Consider the following 21,519-nt stretch of genomic DNA (forward strand, 5'->3'; position numbering starts at 1 on the left):
GTTTGCCATTCCATTCTCCAGTGGACCACATTTTGTCAGAACTCTTCACCATGACCTGTCTGTCTTGAGTGGCCCTACACTGCATGGCTCATAGTTTCATTGAGTTAGACAAGACTGTGGTCCATGTGATCAGATTGGTTAGTTCTTTCACTTAGCATAATGCCCTCAAGGTCTATCCATGTTGTCACAAATGGCAAGATTTCCTTTTTTATGGTTATTAATTCCATTTTGTGTGTGTACATGTACATACACATATAACTTTTCTTTACCTATTCATCTACTGTTGGCCAGTCAGGTTGCTTCCATATCTTCACTATTGCAAATAATACTCTACCTCTGTTCCTTATAGGCCTAAAATGTTGTCTTTGGACCCCTCATGAGCATTACAACCAAGTCGTTTAGGGACTTCCCTGGTAGTTCAGTGGATCAGAATCTGCACTTCCACTGTATGGGACCTGGGTTAGATCCTTGGTTAGGGAACTAAGACCCTGCATGCCGCACAGCATGGCTGTGTATAGTCAACTAATATTTCACAAAGGAGCCAAGAACACTCAGTGGGAAAAGGACCAATTCTCCAATGAATAATACTGAGAAAATTGTATAGCCACCTGTTAAAGAATGAAATTGGACATCATGAACTTACATCATGAACAAAAATCAGCTCAAATTGATTAAGGGTAAATATAAGCCCTGAAACCATAAAACATCTAGAAGAACATGTAGGGTAAATCTGCTCAGCATTATGCATCTTGGCAATGATTTTTTTTTTTTTTTAATCTGAAAGCAAGAGTCTGTTTTGCATTTAAATAAACGTTGTATCTCCATATACTCTACAAGTCTGTATGTTCTTTTCATCTTTCTGTCTTCTCCAACCAGTGTGTTAAAGAATCTGACCCAGACTTAACACAAACATGAATAATGATATCTTATAGGTTTATTTGTTTTACAATACAAGTTTACAAGGATCATACAATTTCAGGAAGTTGAGGACTTGGAACCCAATTCAGAAACTAAGTTTTTGACATAGCTGTTCAACCAGAGTTGATCTCTTCTTTGCAAAAACTTGAAATTCCTTCACCAAGATTCATCCTTCTTTAGTAAAATCTCTAGGATAATAATTTTTATTAAGTGACTAAAACATCCCATAGACTATTTTGAGGCTTAAGGATGGAATGTAGGTATATGTAATGTATTCACAGTAGGCTTAAATTCATGAAATTTAAAGATAAAAAGATGATACATACCAATTTCCCAGCCAAAGAAGTAAATTATACCTAAGTTTAGCAACAAATGACCCCATTTTTGCTTTCTGATGTCATACCTTCTATTTGAGATATATTCCATACAGTTTCTAAAAGACTACTTGTTTCAAAATTGCTTCTATAAATTTATGTATTTCAATAAACCTACATATTTTCAATGAACTTCATTGTGCTTTCTTTTACTACAGATTGTATCTTTTTAAATCTATTCAACTACTTTATATTTCACTTTTCCATATATGTGACCATTTTAGTTTTGTCCTTTTGACATAATATCACTTGTTTTTCTCTTTTAAAGGATAATTATAAGGTAATACACTATATTTTAACTTAATTGAGTTGTGTGAAGTTAAACAGGCTTATTGCTTCACTTAACCCTGTACCTAATAGATGTTTACAAAATATGAGACCTCCCATTTTTTAATTATCTAATGAAAATTATTTTGTACATGTTAGTTTATATTTTTAAATACAAATAAAACATCATTTTTATATATTAATACCTACTGTCTCTGAACATTTCTTCTTCCTAAATGCAGGACTCCAATAATTTCATCTTTTTGGAAGGTTGTATATTTGAATCTTTGTGATTCCTAAATGTTGATTATTTCATCCTTTCCAGTGCATTTGCTTAATTTTCCAACTTTATGATATTCACAGGTTTTGAAGGTAGTCTCTGATTTCCCAGAATTGCTGATGAATATTGACTGAACAAAGCATAAAGGCATGCATTTCAAAATTCATTAACTTTTATAAATAAAATACTTTGAATAAAAAAAAAAAGGTATTCAAAAACCCTTGAATAAGCAAAACATGGTTGATAAGTGGTAGGTGGTAATGTTAAATGTTTAAGGGAAATAAAAGACTAGGGACATTAGAAAAAGTGAGCGAAATGCAAATAGCCAAAGGCGCAAAAGAATGCATTCATAAGGGAGAGTTTAATAAATGTTGTTAAATTATAAAGAAGAGAAGGATAAAATCAAACTCAAAATTAGAGGTTTCAATGCTTTTACAATCTAAATTTCTTTTGAGTCAAAGAAAATTTTTAAAAAATTGAATATGTTTTACAAAAATTCTTTGAAAAATGAGCAAGAAAATATGATTTCAAAATAATTTTCAAAAGCAATTAAAGGCTAAGTAAATAATCTTGAGTTACATAAGCAGTACATATTCAGTTAATTAAAATGAACAAATATAATTAACTGGTAATAGTTCCCAAAGTTGGAAATTTTTGAAGACTTTGCAAATGAAAGCTTGGGTGTGCAGGTTCACACACAGAGTGTGTCTCCGTAGGAGCCAAGAATGTTCCTGACAGAGTTAGGGTCACTAGAGCTCTCCTACAGAGCAAAGACGTGTGGATGAAGTTTTGCCTTTCCCTTTGCTGACATTCCTGGGTCAGAGCGGTGCTGCCCATGAGGAAGATGGCTGTGGGAGTGTCTCTAAGGGGGCCAGGTGCCATGCTGGGATCATCTGGTCGAGGGCACCTTGCACATCCGAAGGGCCCCAGGAGAGGAGTTACGGACTGGCCCCTTGCTGGAGATATCACAATGTGAGGCAAAAGCTAGCTCTGTCAAAAGGAGGAAAACAGCAATGGGATAGATTTTCAAGCAGTTGCTAGGTCACACTGCATTAGGGCTCCCCAGGGGAGACATGGGAATTTTGGTCCTTAGGCCCAGTATCCAGGGGCGCACACAGGGTGTTTTCCCCACAGAATCCAAGAATGTTCCAGACAGACCTAGGCTCACTAGCTGTTGCTAGGCCACACATTATGCTATACTTATTGCTAACAGTAAAAATACCACTGGAGCTCTAATTAATTTTTTTTTTTTTACTTGCAATGTTAGTGATAGAACCAAAGGCTGATATCTACATCAAACAGGAGAAATGTAATGGAAACTAAACAATTTTATGTAATAACATTGTCGTGTTCCTATACAGTCAAATGGACATGCAAAAGTATATGGTTTTTCTGAATGTTTATTTCAGAAAGTTAGAATTGGATGCCTGCAAACAATAAAATGAATAATATATTAATACATAATGTTAATAATATACAGTTGGTCATTCTTTTTCCTATTCTACCACAGCTAACTGACTTGAAGTCAGTTTTAGTAACTGCTACTAACAGAAGACCCTCATCAATAAGTGAAGATGTATAGGAAAATCCATAATATATCTAAAAAACATCAAAGATAAAATGATGATTAAAAAAAATACAGTGACATCTTAATTGCTATAAGAAACAAGATGATTATGAAAGCAAAGCCCACAATCACGTACAGGCCCCGGAAGCCTGTGACTGTCATGAGTGTTGGCTTCTCCTTCATTTAAGGTTGTAAAAAGTGCTTTGTAAAATCCTGAGGTTTGCACCAGTTGTAACCTCCTGAAGAGACTGCAGTAAAAAGGGTTTCTAGAATATCCTGACAATTTTCATCTACCAGGCTATGGTGAGCTCAAGCAATACATACTCCAGAGGACAGAAGATAGACATGTTGGGAAGTGGGAATGACTTCTACTACACTTAGGGAGAAAGGGCATGTTGCTACTCAGCCTAGTACAAGTGTAGAAGCAATACCTCAGTGATTAAACCTTTAAAGACTCTATACAAATGGCAACAACTGGTAGGAATAAACCTTCAGAAGTGCCTTCTCAGACCTCCCATCATAAGCACAAGCATAATAAAAACACTGAGTTTTCATGGTCTCACACAAAATTAGACTCACTTTTAACAATGGCCGGAGAGGCTCCTATAAGACATGGGGGCTGGGATTTACTGTAGGATGAACACTGGTTTAATGCATCGCTATGTGTTATAGAAATATGCGTTATTGACAGGGTGAAGGCATATTCTTGAATAACACAGCAAATAACACTACAAATTCAAGGAACATGGCTACAATGACAATAGCTAATTTCATGATGGCTACTATTTGGTAGAGCTAGGATTGCCTCTACCATTAAGTACTTAAATGGTCAGCTGTAATATTACCCATTAGTTTCTCACTGTAATTCTCACTTAGAAACTGAATCTAATACTTTCCGTGTTTACTAGCACAAGAACAGTGAAAGATCCTTGTAGAAGAAAGTCAGACAGACATGCTTCTGTTTTATCACAGAAGCTGCTAATGACCAGTCCTGCTTACAAACAGATTGCTAATTCCAAATTTCTAGACAGTTATGCAGATATTCTTTACTAACTGAGCCACCACGGAAGCCCTAATAGCTCAGTTGGTAAAGAATCCACCTACAATGCAGGAGGCCCCGGTTTGATTCCTGGGTCAGGAAGATCCCCTGGAGACGGGATAGGCTACTCACTCCAGTATTCTGGCCTAGAGAATTCCATGGCCTCTACAGTCCATGGGGTCACAAAGAGTCAGGCAGGAATGACTGAGCCACTTTCACTTTCACATGTAGATATTATTTTTAAAAAATGCGGTAACATATCTAGTACCTTTGTCAAGCTAAAGAATGAGTAATATAAATATGAATAATCAACTTCATCCTTCATAGTTATTACTGTCCAATATTTGCTTTGAGAGGAGTTGAACTACTCATTGTTAAAGAGAAATGATCCTTTCCTTTCTGAAACATTTGTCAATATTCAGGTGTGGTGAATAAAATACTTAAGGATCTAATACATAAAAATGAAATATGAAAAGTACATAGATTTTTCACTCCCTTTCTCAAAGGATGGAATATTTTGTATTTGCCCTGATTTTATGTCTTGACTTCATGTACAATTGTTTGTATATTGATATTTTTAGTTGAAATAAGACTAAAAATATTGATATAATACTAATATATCATGTTGGTATGTGTGGTTGTCACATAGGATTCACAGGAGATTTAAATTCACACTTGTCAAGGCAAAGGATTAATGCTATTTAGCTTCTTCATGAATCTATACCACGAATGAAGAGCTTTTCTCAACATATTTCACTGAAGGAACTACAAGGATGATAGGCATAATACTATGCTTCAACTCATGGATTTCTAACCATTGCTTACAATACAGATCTGATTTTCAACATTAGGGTTCTTTCAGTGTCCTTGAACAGCATTTGTTTTTCTGTTCAGTTCAGTTCAGTTGCTTAGTCGTGTCTGACTCTTTGCAACCCCATGAACCGCAGCACGCCAGGCCTCCCTGTCCATCACCAAGTCTCAGAGTTTACCCAAACTCGTGTCCATTGAGTCAGCGATGCCATCTAAGCATCTCATTCTCTGTCATCCCCTTCTCCTCCTGCCTTCAATCTTTCCCAACATCTGGGGCTTTTAAAATGAGTCAGCTCTTCGCATCAGGTGGCCAAAATATTGGAGTTTCAGCTTCAATATCAATCCTTCCAATGAACACACAGAACTGATTTCTTTAGGATGGACTGGTTGGATTTCTTTGCTGTCCAAGGGACTCTCAAGAGTCGTCTTCAAGACCACAGTTCAAAAGCATCCATTCTTCTGTGCTCAGCTTTCTTTATAGTTCAACTATATATTCTGTATACAGAAGAAAAAAACTCATGAGTATAAACGAGTGTATGAATTGTTACCTTCCCAAACCAGGGATCAAACCTACCTCACTTCTATCTCCTGCACTGATAGGCAGATTATTTAACGACTGTGACACCTAGGAATCAATATACTTTTCAAGAACCACTGCCATCAGCTTCTACTGTTCATGACCGAAGTAAGAGAAAGAACACTGGAAGAAGTACTCGTAAGCGTATTAGTTAGCCAAGGAACTGTTATGCTGGGTACTCCAGTTATTACTGAGACAAGTCAGTTCCTCCAGTGATGATGGATATAACTGAAAAATTACTATAAATTCATGGGATGCGATGTCTACATGATAAATGTGTTCATATTGTGCTACTGCTTCAGGTATGCCCACTTCAGCATGAAGGACTGCACTTAAAAGGATGCCTACTATTCCAGCTCAAGCAACAGATAGTGAAGTGCAGATCATTCTCTTTTGTTGAAAATAATCAGCCGTTTGTCAACATATGTAACATGCCAGAGAAAGCCTTGGGATGGAACTCTAAAAACAGGTTAGGCCCTCTTTTTGCCAAGCCCTGCAATAAAATACAAATCAAAAAAAAAAAAAAAATAGCAACGATTTTGTCAGGACTTCCTCACCTTTTCTTTCTGGATGGCAGGAAGCGGACACTGAGGCCAGATGACTGCAGGATTTAATTGTGAGATAACATTGGGTGGGGTGGCAGCTCATCACTCTAGTAAGAATGTGGCTCAATTAAACCATTTGGCTTTCATTCACTTCATGTACATAGAGTTCTATAATCCTTCATTAAGAAATTATATAAGTTATACTTCCTTACACCTGCACAATCTCTCTCTTTTTACACGAATGTCAATTCCTAGTCCAGTACTTATACAATGAGTGTTACAGTAGTAATAGTGCATAAATGATGATGAGCAATGACAAGAAGTTTATTCTCTGTTTGAATTCTCTCTTTTTATATAATCAAGCTGTGAAATATACTTATGGATGTGAATATTTTAGTGGCATGTATAAATACATGTTGACTAGTGCTATGATAACTCATAGTGTTGGCAAAATTATTATCATGGTATTATGTCTTTTTCATGTATTCCTTTTGAGATTCTGTTCCATTATACGTTATCATAAGGGATTCAATACAGTTTCCTAAACTATACAGTAATCCTTATGGTTTATTTCATATATAGTACTATGTATTTGTTAATAATTCAAACAAAAACTGGTACACAAATATTCATAGTGACATTATTTGCAATAGCCCAAAGGTAGAACCCATTCAAGTGTCCATCAGTGGGTGAAAGAATATGCAACACAGTATATTCAAAAGCTTGAACAGTATTCTACCATACAAAAAGATAAACTGAAATGGTTCTGCCACTGTGCAAGACATTACAGAAATTACTCCAAAACTAACACATGGAATAAATATATATTTCAATTCTAATTCATGCTGTGTACCAAAAATGTTTGGAAAAAGGGGCTGAAAAAATGCGTATTTCTGCAGTCATATTTACAACAGCATGATTCACACTGGCCAAGAAACAGAAGAAATCTAAGTGTCCGTGGACAGCCAATTCCATAAACAAACTGTGGTATACACACAATGAAATATGATTCAGCCTTTCAAAGACGGTTATTCTGACAATGCTACAATGTGGATGAACCTTATGATGATTATATTAAGTGAAATAAACCAGGCCAAAAAAGGACAAACGTTCTGTGATTCCACTAGTATGAGATATCCAAACAAGTCAAATCCAAAGCCAGAAAAAGCAGTGAGTGATGCCCAGGGAGAGAAGACAGTTCATGTTTCACGGAACCCACTCAGTTTCCCTTGGGGAAACTGACTTCCCATGACATCTCCAAAACCAATTATACAAATAATTGGAAGCCATATCCAGTCAAATGAATGTAGACATAATTTTATAATTTATACCAACCTCACTCAAACTTCTCCGCAGACAAAAGGCAAAACTGTATCTATGGTACCTCAGCTTTGCTTAAAATGGTATCCACAGTACCTCAATTTTGCTTATGAAATTTAACCAAAAAAAAAAAAAAAAAAAAACCCCACTAAAGTCTATCCAAAAAAGGACATAAAACTTATAACATGACCTTAAAAAACTATAAATTTGAACTGTGAAAATTCTTATTCACAAAACTTAAACACAAGTCACAGAAAAATATATTTAAAAATACATATTTGATAAAGGATTGTACTTCAACTATACCAAAAAATCTGGAACAAACAACCTCATTCAGATCAGTTCAGTTGCTCAGTCGTGTCCGACTCTTTGCGACCCCATGAGTCTCAGCACACCAGGCCTCCCTGTCCAACACCAACTCCCGGAGTTCACTCAGACTCACGTCCATCGAGTCAGTGATGCCATCTAGCCATCTCATCCTCTGACGTCCCCTTCTCCTCTTGCCCCCAATCCCTCCCAGCATCAGAGTCTTTTCCAATGAGTCAACTCTTCGCATGAGGTGGCCAAAGTACTGGATTTTCAGCTTTAGCATCATTCCTTCCAAAGAAATCCCAGGGCTGATCTCCTTCAGAATGGACTGGTTGGATCTCCTTGCAGTCCAAGGGACTCTCAAGAGTCTTCTCCAACACCACAGTTCAAAAGCATCAATTCTTTGGTGCTCAGACTTCTTCACAGTCCAACTCTCACATCCATACATGACCACAGGAAAAACCATAGCCTTGATTAGATGGACCTTTGTTGACAAAGTAATGTCACTGCTTTTGAATATACTACCTAGGTTGGTCATAACTTTCTTTCCAAGGAGTAAGCATCTTTTAATTTCATGGCTGCAGTCACCATCTGCACTGATTTTGGAGCCCAGAAATATAAAGTCTGACACTGTTTCCCCATCTATTTCCCATGAAGTGATGGGACCGGATGCCATGATCTTCGTTTTTTGACTGTTGAGATTTAAGCCAACTTTTTCACTTTCCATTTTCACCTTCATCAAGAGGCTTTTGAGTTCCTCTTCACTTTCTGCCATAAGGGTGGTGTCATCTGCATATCTGAGGTTATTGATATTTCTCCCAGCAATCTTGATTCCAGCTTGTGTTTCTTCCAGTCCAGCATTTCTCATGATGTACTCTGCATATAACTTAAATAAGCAGGGTGACATTATACAGCCTTGATGAACTCCTTTTCCTATTTGGAACCAGTCTGCTGACCCATGTTCAGTTCTAACTGTTGCTTCCTGAACTGCATACAGATTTCTCAAGAGGCAGGTCAGGTGGTCTGGTATTCCCATCTCTTTTAGATTTTCCACAGTTTATTGTGATCCACACAGTCAAAGGCTTTGGCATAGTCAATAAAGCAGAAATAGATGTGTTTTTTTTGTTTTTTTGTTTTTTTTCTAGAACTCTCTTGCTTTTTCCATGATCCAGCGGATGTTGGCAATTTGATCTCTGGTTCCTCTGCCTTTTCTAAAACCAGCTTGAACATCAGGAAGTTCATGGTTCACGTATTGCTGAAGCCTGGCTTGGAGAATTTTGAGCATTACTTTACTAGCATGTGAGATGAGTGCAATTGTGCGGTAGTTTGAGCATTCTTTGGCATTGCCTTTCTTTGGGATTGGAATGAAAATTGACTTTTCCAGTCCTGTGGCCACTGCTGAGTTTTCCAAATTTGCTGGCATATTGAGTGTAGCACTTTCACAGCATCATTTTTCAGAATTTGAAAGAGCTCAACTGGAATTCCATCACCTCCACTAGCTTTGTTCGTAGTGATGCTTCCTCAGGCCCACTTCACTTAGCATTCCAGGATGTCTGGCTCTAGGTGAGTGATCACACCATCGTGATTATCTGAGCAGTGAAGATCTTTTTTGTACAGTTCTTCTGTGTATTCTTGCCATCTCTTCTTAATATCTTCTGCTTCTGTTAGGTCCATACCATTTCCGTCCTTTATCGAGCCCATCTTTGCATGAAATGTTCCCTTCGTATCTCTGATTTTCTTGAAGAGATCTCTAGTCTTTCCCATTCTGTTGTTTTCCTCTATTTCTTTGCATTGATCGCTGAGGAAGACTTTTTTATCTCTTCTTGCTTTTCTTCGGAACTCTGCATTCAGATGTTTATATCTTTCCTTTTCTGCTTTGCTTTTCACTTCTGTTCTTTTCACAGCTATTTGTAAGGCCTCCCCAGACAGCCATTTTGCTTTTTTTGCATTTCTTTTCCATGGGGATGGTCTTGATCCCTGTCTCCTGTACCATGTCACGAACCTCAGTCCATAGTTCATCAGGCACTCTCTCTATCAGATCTAGACCCTTAAATCTATTTCTCACTTCCACTGTATAATCATAAGGGATTTGATTTAGGTCATACCTGAATGGTCTAGTGGTTTTCCCTACTTTCTTCAATTTAAGCTTGAATTTGGTAATAAGGAGTTCATGATCTGTGCCACAGTCAGTTCCCAATCTTGTTTTTGTTGACTGTATAGAGCTTCTCCATCTTTGGCTGCAAAGAACATAATCGATCTGATTTTGGTGTTGACCATCTGGTGATGTCCATGTGTAGAGTCTTCTCTTGTGCTGTTGGAAGAGGGTGTTTGTTATGACCAATGCATTTTCTTGGCAAAACTCTATTAGTCTTTGCCCTGCTTCATTCCGTATTCCACGGCCAAATTTGCCTGTTACTCCAGGTGTTTCTTGACTTCCTACTTTTGCATTCCAGTCCCCTATAATGAAAAGGACATCTTTTGGGGGTGTTAGTTCTAAAAGGTCTTGTAGGTCTTCATAGAACCGTTCAACTTCAGCTTCTTCAGTGTTACTGGTTGGGGCATAGACTTGGATTACTGTGATATTGAATGGGTTGCCTTGGAAACGAACAGAGATCATTCTGTCATTTTTGAGATTGCATCCAAGTACTGCATTTCAGACTCTTTTATTGACCATGATGGCCACTCCATTTCTTCTGAGGGATTCCTGCCTGCAGTAGTAGATACAATGGTCATCGGAGTTAAATTCACCCATTCCAATCCATTTGAGTTCGCTGATTCCTAGAATGTCGACATTCACTCTTGCCATCACTTGTTTGACCACTTCCAATTTGCCTTGATTCATGGACCTGACATTCCAGGTTCCTATGCAATACTGCTCTTTACAGCATTGGACCTTGCTTCTATCACCAGTCACATCCACAGCTGGGTATTCTTTTTGCTTTGGCTCCATCCCTTCATTCTTTGTGGAGTTATTTCTCCACTGATCTTCAGTAGCATACTGGGCACCTACTGACCTGGGGAGTTCCTCTTTCAGTGTCCTATCATTTTGCCTTTTCATACTGTTCATGGGGTTCTCAAGGCAATAATACTGAAGTGGTTTGCCATTCCTTTCTCCAGTGGACTACATTCTGTCAGGTTGTCATAACAACCTCATTTAAAATGTATAAATCTGAATATTTGGCCAAAGAAAAGATACAGAAAGTAAATCAGCTTATCAAAAATACTCAAAATCGTATATCATTAGAAAATTACAAACTAAAACGACAGTGAAGTAGCACTGCACACCTATTAGATCCAGTAAACTCAAAAAAAAGTGGGGAGGGGTTGGCGTCTCCGGTGGCTCAGTGGTAAAGAATCTGCCTGACAATACAAGACACTCAAGTTCAATCCCTTACCCAGGAAGATCCCACATGCCAGCGAAATTTAGCTGGATTTTTCCACAGCTAAACAAGGCTCACCTGTGACCTGAACACTACACGTCTAGCACTTAGTAAACAGCTTTGAAAAAATGTCCAGACAAAAACTAACACACAATTATACACAGCAGCTCTACTTGTAACAGCTAAAAACTTCCAAATATCAGGATGTCATAGACTTTCAAGGGACTTGTGATCTATAATGTTACTTTGTACTGTGACTTAGGTCCCAAACTTGCATTGGTAGTCAAGAAGCACCTAGCCTCACTAGGAATCGAGAGTTCAGAAGCTAGATGGAACTCTAGCTCCAAGAGCATCTCTGAGGTTAAAGGTTACTCAGATTGGAACTACAATGGGTTTTTTTCCCTTAGTAATGCTGGATTTTAGTGGACCAGAGGAGGCTCTTATACTGGTGTGGTGACGCTTCGAAGGAACATCTCAGTATTATGTTTGTATCAGTCTTATTGTGGTCAGGAATATACTCAGGGTCGTGCACAGGCACTCAGGTGATGAATGTTTTCCCCAGCGGTCTTAGCTTGGGAGGCATTCCGAAGGTTACTCTGATTGCAGCCTGGGTGGCATCAGAGGCAAGCAAGGTTAATGGTGAAGAGCTGGACGTCAGTCAGGGATGCCATCAAGTCTACCCCTGGTGCATCCCCACCCCATCTTGGTGGTAGAACAGGGAGGGACAAGTACGGTGCCTGCATTGGTAAGGGACAGACTAAGTCCGAGCAGGAAAGAAAAGCTTTGGTGTTAAGTCTGTCTACACCCCCATCTAGAGCAGGGAGGAAGATGGTGCTGGTCGCTTTTTTTCTGTCTTACAGATGGGAGCTAACAATTCCAGCTTCACTCCTTTGAACTATATCCTGAAAAACTGGGATAGAGTTGATCCCCAGAGCTTTAATAAGACACACCTGGTCTTCCTATGTGATACTGCATGGCCATGGTATCCATTGGAGAATGGCGAATGGTGGCCGGTTGGAAGGTCTCTTAATTATAATACTGTTTTACAATTAGACCAGTTCTGTAGAAAACAAGGGAAATGGGTAGAAGTAGCATATGTGTTGCCCTTTTTCTCTCTGTGAAATATGCCAGATTTATGTCCTAAGGGTAGATTTGGGTGTGAAACCTTCAGCTCCCTCCTGTCCTCCTACTTTGCCCCCATACCCGGGACTCCAAACTCAACAAACTGAAAGCCAGAGAAGCCACAAAAAGGGTTGCCTTTGTCTCACTGGAAACCCAAACTGAGATTCAAACTGCCTTGGTCTCAGTGGAAATCCAAACTGAGATTCAAACTGCCCACATGGAGATCCAAACAACTCCTGTTTCAGTACGACCTCAGACTACTGTGGTTTCAGTAGAAACTCAGACCATCAAAGTAAGAGATGAGATGGTGGACAGGAGACAAAGAGATAAACAAAAGCCAGTTTCTCCAATCTATCCCTGGGATCATATGCGCAGAGCAGCCAGAGAGACTGAAGAACAGCCACACAAGCTGTTGCCTCTTCATGAAGTACCCACCAGGAGAAATTATCAGTCTATGAGAGTTAATAAGCCTTTTTATTATCAAGAAATACAAAGAATCAAGTAAAATCTGCGAGACTATTTAGAGGACCCAGAAAATATATATTAGAGGTTTTAAAGGTGTTACTCTGCTTTATGACCTTACTTGGAAGGATGTGATGTATATATTGGGACAAACGCTGACTCCCGACTCAAAGACTCGAGTTTTGGGGAAAGCAGTTGCTTATGGAGATGAATGGTTTGGTAATAAATCAGTAGGGAACAGGGAGGATGAGATAGCTGCCCTCCCCACTGGAAATCAGGCTGTCCCAACTACAGAACCAGACTGGGATACAACACAACTAAAGGAAGATGGGATCAGAGTCATTTTGTCAGATGTATTCTTGAAGGACTCAGGCAAGCGTGTGCTAAGCCTTTAAACTATGGCAAATTGGCAGACAGAACAGGAGAAGGAAGCTCCTAGATAGACTGAGAGAAGCCCTTCGCAGATTCACTGAGATTGATCCCAAAAGTGAAGAAGGAAAAGTGATCTTAAAGGATAGATTTCTCACTCACTCAGCTCCAGATATCCACCGTAAGCCATTAAAATGGGCATATGAACCAAATTAGTCTTTAGATAATCTGTTACAACTGGCTCAGACAGTCTATTATGGTAGGGAATATGAGGAAAAGAAAGAAAGGCAGAGAAAGACAAAGGAACAGGTGAAAGCCTTCACAATGGCTATGAAACCGCTCTTAAACAGCCTGAGAAAAATGCCCAGAGGGACCCAGGTGAAAAGAGATGGGCTTGCTATTACTGTGGAAAGGAGGGGCACCTCAAGCGGGATTGCCCTCGGACATCTAAGCCGCCCCCGGCTCCATGTCTGGTCTGCAAAGGACCACACTGGAAGAGAGACTGCCCCCAGAGGCGTAGGTCTCCAGGGTCAGATTCTCAAGACAATCAGGACTGAAGGTGCCCGGGGGTCCCCACAAAAGCTTCCGACCTAATTACACCTGAGGAACCCCGGGTATTAATAACTGTGGGGGGTCCGTCATTTCCTTTTAGATACTGGGGCAACTTACTCTGTGCTTACTGAAGCCCCTGGCCCACTTTCTTCCCGATCTGCTTCCATAATGGGACTGTCTGGACGAGCCAAAAGGTATTATTTCAGTTATTCTGTATCTTGTAACTGGGATTCTATGCTATTTTCACACGAGTTTCTGATCGTGCCAGAATCTCCCTCACCCCTTTTGGTGAGAGATATACTGAACAAGGGCCATGCCTCTGTTTTCATGAATATGGAGCCCTCCCTTTCTCTCCCTTTAGTTGAAATAAATGTAAATCCTAGAGTATGGGCTGATGGAAAATCTGTGGGTCGAGCACAAAATGCTATTCCTGTAGTTGTCAAGCTCAAAGACATGCACTTATTTCCACATAAGAAGCAGTATCCACTGAAACCTGAGGTTAAGAAAGAGTTAAAACCCATCATCGAAAATTTAAAGGAGCAAGGACTATTAGTTCCCTGTAACAGTCCATGCAACACTCCTATTTTGGGTATAAAGAAATCAAATGGTAAATGAAGACTAGTTCAAGATTTACAAACAATAAATGAGGTTGTAGTTCCTTTACACCCCGTGGTGCCTAATCCTTATACTCTATTGTCTGAAATTCCTGAATAAGCCAAATATTTCTCAGTAATTGATTTGAAAGATGCCTTCTAGGTGCCCACTTTCACCATTACTATTCAACATAGTTTTGGAAGTTTTGGCCACAGCAATCAGAGCAGAAAAAGAAATAAAAGGAATCGAAATTGGAAAAGAAGAAGTAAAACTCTCACTATTTGCAGATGACATGACCCTCTACATAGAAAACCCTAAAGACTCCACCAGAAAATTACTAGAACTAATCAATGACTATAGTAAAGTTGCAGGATATAAAATCAACACACAGAAATCCCTTGCATTCCTATACACTAATAATGAGAAAACAGAGAGAGAAATTAAGGAAACAATTCCATTCACCATTGCAACGGAAAGAATAAAATACTTAAGAATATATCTACCTAAAGAAACTAAAGACCTATACATAGAAAACTATAAAACACTGGTGAAAGAAATCAAAGAGGACGCTAATAGATGGAGAAATATACCATGTTCATGGATTGGAAGAATCAATATAGTGAAAATGAGTATACTACCCAAAGCAATTTATAGATTCAATGCAATCCCTATCAAGCTACCAACAGTATTCTTCACAGAGCTAGAACAAATAATTTCACAATTTGTATGGAAATACAAAAAACCTTGAATAGCCAAAGCTATCTTGAGAAAGAAGAATGGAATTGGAGGAATCAACCTGCCTGATTTCAGGCTGTACTACAAAGCTACAGTTATCAAGACAGCATGGTACTGGCACAAAGATAGAAATATAGATCAATGGAACAAAATAGAAAGCCCAGAGATAAATCCATGCACATATGGACACCTTATCTTTGACAAAGGAGGCAAGAATATACAATGGATTAAAGACAATCTCTTTAACAAATGCTGCTGGGAAATCTGGTCAACCACTTGTAAAAGAATGAAACTAGAACACTTTCTAACACCATACACAAAAATAAACTCAAAATGGATTAAAGATCTAAATGTAAGACCAGAAACTATAAAACTCCTAGAGGAGAAGGTAGGCAAAACACTCTCCGACATACATCACAGCAGGATCCTCTATGACCCACCTCCCAGAATATTAGAAATAAAAGCAAAAATAAACAAATGGGACCTAATTAAACTTAAAAGCTTCTGCACAACAAACGAAACTATTAGCAAGGTGAAAAGGCAGCCTTCAGAATGGGAGAAAATAATAGCAAATGAAGGAATGGACAAACAACTAATCTCAAAAATATACAAGCAACTCCTACAGCTCAACTCCAGAAAAATAAATGACCCAATCAAAAAATGGGCCAAAGAACTAAGTAGATATTTCTCCAAAGAAGACATACAGATGGCTAACAAACACATGAAAAGATGCTCAACATCACTCATTATCAGAGAAATGCAAATCAAAACCACTATGAGGTACCATTTCACACCAGTCAGAATGGCTGTGATCCAAAAGTCTACAAGCAATAAATGCTGGAGAGGGTGTGGAGAAAAGGGAACCCTCTTACACTGTTGGTGGGAATGCAAACTAGTACAGCCACTATGGAGAACAGTGTGGAGATTCCTTAAAAAACTGGAAATAGAACTGCCTTATGATCCAGCAATCCCACTGCTGGGCATACACGCTGAAGAAACCAGAAGGGAAAGAGACACGTGTACCCCAATGTTCATCGCAGCACTGTTTATAATAGCCAGGACATGGAAGCAACCTAGATGTCCATCAGCAGATGAATGGATAAGAAAGCTGTGGTACATATACACAATGGAGTATTACTCAGCCATTAAAAAGAATACATTTGAATCAGTTCTAATGAGGTGGATGAAACTGGAGCCTATTATACAGAGTGAAGTAAGCCAGAAGGGAAAACGTAAATACAGTATACTAATGCATATATATGGAATTTAGAAAGATGCTAACAATAACCCGGTGTACGAGACAGCAAAAGAGACACTGATGTATAGAACAGTCTTATGGACTCTGTGGGAGAGGGAGAGGGTGGGAAGATTTGGGAGAATGGCATTGAAACATGTATAATATCATGTATGAAACGAGTTGCCAGTCCAGGTTCGATGCACGATACTGGATGCTTGGGGCTAGTGCACTGGGATGACCCAGAGGGATAGTATGGGGAGGGAGGAGGGAGGAGGGTTCAGGATGGGGAACACATGTATACCTGTGGCGGATTCATTTTGATATTTGGCAAAACTAATACAATTTGTAAAGTTTAAAAAAAAAGATGTCTTCTATTCAGTGCCTTTGGCAGAGGAAAGCCTATTTCTATTTGCCTTTGAAGACCCTATGCAGCCAGCTTCTCAGTTAACCTGGACAGTTTTGCCCCAGGGATTTCGTGACAGTCCTAACTTATTTGGACAAAGTTTTTCACGGGATCTACAAAACTTTAATAGCTCTGAAGTGGTGGTGTTACAATATGTAGATGATATTTTGCTCTGTGCTGAGACAGAGAAAGCTTGTTCATGAGCCTCAGAAGATTTCTTAAACTTTCTGGCAGGCTGTGGTTACAAGGCATCAAGAGAAAAGGCTCAGCTTTGTCAACAATCTGTTAGATATCTGGGCCTAATCATATGAGAAGGGACTAGGGCCATAGGCCCTGAGAGAATTAAACCTATACTAAATCATCCCCTACCTATGACTTTAAGACAATTGAGAGGATTTTGGGGAATCACAGGTTACTGTTGCATTTGGATTCCAGGTTATGGGGAACTTGCCCGGCCTTTATATAAACTTATAGCTGAAACTCAGCAGGCCCAAACCGACAAACAGGTTTGGTCTCCAGATACTCAAAAGACTTTTAAGGTTCTTCAGACTGCTCTCCTGCAAGCTCTCACTTTGAGCTTGCCCACAGGGTCAGAATTTAATTTGTTTGTCACTGAAAAAAAAGATATGGCTTTGGGAGTTTTGACACAACCCCGAGGGCCTCACCAGCAACCTATTGCTTATCTAAGCAGAGAATTAGATGTAATTTCATGTGGGTGGCCCCACTGCCTAAGAGTAATTAGGACAGCAACTTTATTAGCCCCTGAAGCTTTAAAACTAATTAATGGACGAAACCTTACTGTACTGACTTCTCATGATATGAGTGGAATCTTAAATTCTAAGTTTAATATTTGGATGACAGACAGTAGGCTTCTCAAGTATCAGTCATTGTTTTTAGAAGGACCAGTAACTAAGCTTCGGTGAAGGCAATGGCACCCCACTCTAGTACTTTTGCCTAGAAAATCCCATGGATGGCGGAGCCTGGTAGGCTGCAGTCCATGGGGTCGCTAGAGTCAGACACGACTGAGCGACTTCACTTTCACTTTTCAGTTTCATGCATTGGAGAAGGAAATGGCAACCCACTCCAGTGTTCTTGCCTGGAGAATCTCAGGGACGGGGAAGCCTGGTGGGCTGCCGTCTATGGGGTCACACGGAGTTAGACACGACTGAAGTGACTTAGCAGCAGCAGCAGTAACTAAGCTTAAAGTTTGTGGAAATTTAAATCTTGCTACTTTCCTTCCTGAGAAGGAAAACGAAACACCTGAAACACCTGATCACCTGATCAGAAATTGTTCCCAATTTCTAACTTTAAACTATGCAGCTCGGGAGGATCTAATGGATACCTCATTAGACAATCCTGACATGGAAATATTTACTTATGGCAGTTACTTTGTTGGGGATGGAAAGCATAAAGCAGGTTACACCGTGGTGACTGCTGAACAGGTTTTAGAAGTAAAATCTCTCCCCCAGGGAACCAGTGCTCAGTTAGTGGAGCTTGTGGATCTGACCCGAGCTCTAGAGCCAAGCAAAGGGCAGCGAATAAATATCTACATGGATTCTAAGTATGTTTATTTGACTACATGCTCATGCTGCAATATAGAAAGAAAGACAGTTTAAAACAGCAACAGGAGAACCTATTAAGCATTCAGATGGTAATCAGTTGGCTGACTGTCAAGCCAAAAAAGCAGCACTTTACAAAACCCCTTCACTGCAGACGCCTTTGATCTGGACAGGTCCTGTGGAACAGGAAAAACCACAATATACTGAGGAAGAATTAGAAAGATATGAGAAAAGAGGAACAAAGATTACTGATAATGGATGGTTACAGTCCGAGGATGGACAATTAATAATTCCTGAAAATGCTTAATGGAAAATTTTTAAGGGTTTACACCAGAGTTTTCATTTGGGTGCAGAGAGTACTTACCAAATGGCTTCTCGTTTGTTTGAAGGAAAAAATGTAATGAAAACTTTAAAGAACATTATCAAAAGGTATGAGGTCTGTCAGAAAAATAACCCAAAGACTGAAAAGCTAGCAAAACCTGGATTACAACGAAGTGGAACGTGTCCTGGAGAGGACTGGGAAATTGATTTTACTCATATGCCAAAAGCTAATCAATATTCTTGCTTACAAGTTTGGGTAGATACTTTTACTGGATGGTTTGAGGCTTTTCCTTGTCAAAGGGAACAGGCTAAGGGGGTTATAAAGATTTTAATCCATTAAATTATCCCCAGGTTTGGGCTGCCACGGAGCCTTCAGAGTGACAATGGCTCCATCTTTAAAGCTGCTGTAACTCAGGGGGTGTCTAAAGCTCTAAAAATATCACTTACACTGTTCCTGGAGACCCCAATCCTCAGAAAATGTTGAAAAAGCTAATGACATTGTCAAAAGATATCTGCACAAATTAACTCAAGAGACGAAGGACAATTGGTTTAAAGTCCTACCCATAGCTTTAATGAGGGCTCTAACTGCCCCCAAAAAGGAGAGACTGTCCACCTTTGAATGTATTTATGGAAGGCCCGTCTTATACACAGACATTGTTATAGACCCTGAAGCCTTGGAATTAACTAGTTATGTAACTCAGCTCTCAGCTTTTCAACAGGCATTAATAGAACTCCTGGAGATGACTCTGAGTCAAGCAAGCCTCTATTTGAGCCAGGAACAGAGGTCCTCATAAAAACATTGGGATCTAGGGGCCCATCCCTTGAGCCCCTCTGGGAAGGCCCTTACCAGGTTATTCTTTCTTCTCCCACAGCTGTCAGAGTGCCAGGAATTGATTTGTGGGTACATCAAACTCGAGTTAAGAGATGGCACCCTGACCAAGACTAAGTGATGTCATTTTATGTCTTTACTTTCTATACTCTGTACTTTTCAAATGGGCCTGATAATCTAGGTGAGCCTACTTCTGCTGACTCCAAAAGTCCTGAGTTGTTGGGGTCCTTTAATGGACTGGAACCTGGTGGTCTGGAGTCAACCGATAAGAAAGTAAAGGAGAGAGAAAGAGGCTAATATTCCTTGGTTTACGCAGAAAGCCAATAAAGCCCCTGCACGAGGCTTGCTCTGTTTATGAAGGCCACAGGTGCCCTCTCAATGGGGTGAAGTCACAGAGCACCTTCTCGAGAGGGTCTTAGAAGCCCGGGCAGGAAAGTGAACCCAGAGGACCTCTGCACTCCAAAGAAATAGCCTGAGAGAGAGAGAAAGAAAGCAAGACACGGGGACTAAAGCTCTGATGGAGCAAAGGTGTTTTATTCAACATTGTGTAAATATTTATACTGTCTTACAAGATAGCTATTTTCAGCAGAGATAAAATCAAAACTTAAAGGTTATCAAGGAAACATGAGGTCATCCATATAAAAGAGAGAGGGTTGTAAATAATGACTTTTACCATATGGTTCATAAAAAGGAAGAGGGTACTTATCACCATATAGAAAAACTAACGAAGGAAATGCCTGGATTCCTCAGCCCCCAGGAGAGGCTTGCCTCTTCTCTTAATTCCTGAATATTCAGGAATTAAGGAACAGAATTCCTGACAGATCCAAAACAGCACACAGGAAGCCTCCTGTTAAATGCTTCCAGACACTGAGTCTCCCATTTGATCCTTAAGACAATGCCTTCCTGTCATGGGCTCACTCCTTCGCTGCATTCTACAATCAGTCTAACTGCTGGTCTGCAAAGCGCTCCCCTCTTCATCAGTGGAAGGCTTCCCGTGGTCGATATCTCCACTTCAAGGAAAAGACTTTCTCCAAGTCTGCAAATACTTTTGACAACAATGATATGTGGTGCCTCTTCTTCATCTGATGACATCTAACAAACCTAAAATAGACTGGTGCAACACTTTGTACTTTAACTACGGACATAACATGACTTTTAATTTTGATTATACTGAAAGGTTGTTGTTGAATCATGCAAAGACACCAGTATTCTTAGCCCCGGAGGAGAATTCAATCTGGGGCCAGAGACAAGGCTTGATCGCTCAGAGCTTTTGTGTAATAAAGTTATATTAAAGTATAAAGGAGATAGAGAAAGCTTCTGACATAGGCATCAGAAGGGGGCAGAAAGAGCACCCCCCTGCTAGTCTTCAGCTGGATGTTATATAGTCACTAGCAGTCTATTAATGAAAGAAAGGGATATCTTAAAATTCAGAATGGCACCAGGCCCCTCGCCCATAAGATGCATTTTGGGATAATCTTGGCACCAAATGGTTTATCCTGGGCCATAAAATGATTAACTTGAATCTTGAAGAAGGGCAGACCACCATACAAATAGTTTCATTTACATAGATTAGGGGAACAATATCTGAGTATAACATACTGGTTTGTCAAGTAGGTTCTGAGCCAAGAGCCAGAACCGACTTGAAGACAGAGTTTGGGGTAAACACATAGTACATTAGCATAGCTTAAGACAAACATTTCCATAAGAAAAAGGCATTGGTTATCTCTACCAGTAACGCTGAAGAAGCTGAAGTTGAATGGTTCTATGAAGACCTACAAGACCTTTTAGAACTAATACCCAAAAAAGATGTCCTTTTCATTATAGGGGACTGGAATGCAAAAGTAGGAAGTCAAGAAACACCTGGAGTAACAGGCAAATTTGGCCTTGGAATACAGAATGAAGCAGGGCAAAGACTAATAGAGTTTGGCCAAGAAAATGCACTGGTCATAA

At 39.5% G+C, this 21,519-nt stretch overlaps 1 long non-coding RNA gene across 1 annotated transcript; it reads right to left on the bottom strand.

Moving 5' to 3' along the window:
• Nucleotides 1-916: 916 nt before the first annotated feature.
• LOC139176672 (uncharacterized) lies at nt 917-20,018 on the bottom strand. Its single transcript, XR_011561065.1, has 2 exons — nt 18,784-20,018; nt 917-5,750 (listed from the first exon to the last, which is right to left on the bottom strand). It is a non-coding gene; the product is annotated as an uncharacterized lncRNA (long non-coding RNA).
• Between the last annotated feature and the right edge of the window lie 1,501 nt (nt 20,019-21,519).

The sequence above is a fragment of the Bos indicus genome, chromosome 17, assembly GCF_029378745.1.
Source record: "Bos indicus isolate NIAB-ARS_2022 breed Sahiwal x Tharparkar chromosome 17, NIAB-ARS_B.indTharparkar_mat_pri_1.0, whole genome shotgun sequence".
Taxonomy (NCBI): Eukaryota; Metazoa; Chordata; class Mammalia; order Artiodactyla; family Bovidae; genus Bos; species Bos indicus.